The sequence below is a fragment of the Pseudorca crassidens genome, chromosome 2 (genome assembly GCF_039906515.1).
Source record: "Pseudorca crassidens isolate mPseCra1 chromosome 2, mPseCra1.hap1, whole genome shotgun sequence".
NCBI classification, from domain to species: Eukaryota; Metazoa; Chordata; class Mammalia; order Artiodactyla; family Delphinidae; genus Pseudorca; species Pseudorca crassidens.
In genome coordinates, this window is record NC_090297.1 from 33,498,181 (window position 1) to 33,500,099 (window position 1,919).

The following is a 1,919-nucleotide window of genomic DNA, read 5'->3' on the forward strand; positions in this document are numbered from 1 at the left end:
GTAAGTGACATATTGGTTAAGATGCTTTGGGCGGCAGGTAATAGTAAGTCTAACATACACTGGCTTCAACAATGAGATGTACTGGCTCAGGTAACCAGATTCCAGAGATAGGGTGGGCTTCAGGGCTGGCTTAATCCAGCAACTCTGGCCCATCTTTCTGCAGTCCCTTGACTATGCCCTCCTCTGTCTGATGGCTTCATCCATGGGTTAGTTTCCCTCAGAGTTGCCAGATGTCTGGCCCACACATTCACCACCAGGACACTTAAGGGAAAGGAGAGCACATCCCTTCTGGTGGTTCTTTCTTAAGAGCAAGGAAACACCTTTTACAGAAGCTCCCAGCACTTTCATCTTGGCTAAGGTCACATGTCTGTTCCTGTGGCCAGAAGTGCACCCTGCACTGGCATTTAGGCCTGAGTTTCTGGATCAAGTGGGATGGGATTCCATGACACCACTTAGAGCTGCCCCTGGAACTGAGGTTGGGGTCAGTTTCCCCAGAAGCATGTGGGTGGCGTGAGGGTAAGACAGACTCCAGAAATGAAAACCAGGGTGTTTTTAAGAGGAGGAGCAGGGAAACAGAAGATAGGTAGAGAATCAGCACCACCTACTATAAGAGAGAGAAAGCTGAGTTCCCTGCTCCCACAACTTTGTCAAGAGCAAACTTAGAGGACTGAACATGGAGTTTTATACTCTAAGGCACAGGTAGAAATAATTTAGGGTACAATGCAGGGGAAACGCCTGCCCACCTTGGGAGGATGTGGGCAGTGCTTCCATTTCTCAGAGGAGCCACTAGAGAGTTGGATAAACAGATTTGGAGGAGGAAAGAGTGATGCGAAGAGGCTGCCTGAGGGATACTGTGCCCCACACTTCCCTCTGAGCCCCAGCCTGGGAGAGGTTGTGGAAAAGATAGAACCCTAGAGTGGGACTTCTGCCCACTTTTGGAACTCTAGAACTCTGTAGATGCTATCTGGAGGGAACTTTGGTCCACGCCCACAGTAGAATAGAAAGGGCAGCAGGAAATGTGTATTGGTTTCTTGGGCTGCCATAATAAGTGGTTTAAAACAACGGACATTTATTCTTTCACAGTTCGGGAGGCCAAAAGTCTGAAATCATGGTATTGGCAGGGCTGTGCTCCCTCTGAAGGCTCTAGGGGACAGTGTGTCCCTTGCGTCTTCTGGCTTCTAGTGGTTGTTGGCATTTCTTGTGACCCCATCACTCCACCAGTCTTCGCCTCTTTCTTCACATGTCCTTCTCCTCCGTCTCTGAATCCTCTCTTCTGCGTCAGACCTCCCTATGACTTTCTCTTTAAAGGGCACTTGTCATTGGATTTAGAACCCACCTAGATAATTCGGGATGATCTCATCTTGAGACCCTCAACTTAATTGTATCTGCAAAGCCGCTTTTGCCAAATCACATTTGCGAGTTCCGGGGGTTAGGATGTGGACATGTCTTTTGGGGGGTCAGCATTCAACCCATTACTAAGAGTGCAGGCAGAGGGAAGACCAGGGATAGTGCCCCTAGTCACGCTTGTCTTCTGCGTGATGTGGAAGGGATACCTCAATTTCCCAGTACCCCAACAATGGGAGGACACAGAAGCCCACAGAAGGTCACTCAGGGTTCTGGTGGGTCACTTGCCAGTCAGGACCCTGGACAGGGCCACACTGTCCCAGAAGTCCCAGCCAGACTGCAGGGGTTCTGATCAGCCCCCCTCTTCTGGAGTCTCCACAGTCTTTACCAAGCCAAAACCGGCCCTGGGCTCTGCCTGCTGCACAGGTAATGGCAGCTGGGATGGAAACCAAGGCTCATAACCAACAGGAGAAGACATTCTGACAAGAGAAACATGAGGCCAAGGAGGGGCCCTTCCCTGATGCCTTGAGGACACCCAAGCTTCTAGTTCTTAGACCCTCATCTTGGGAGGGGGA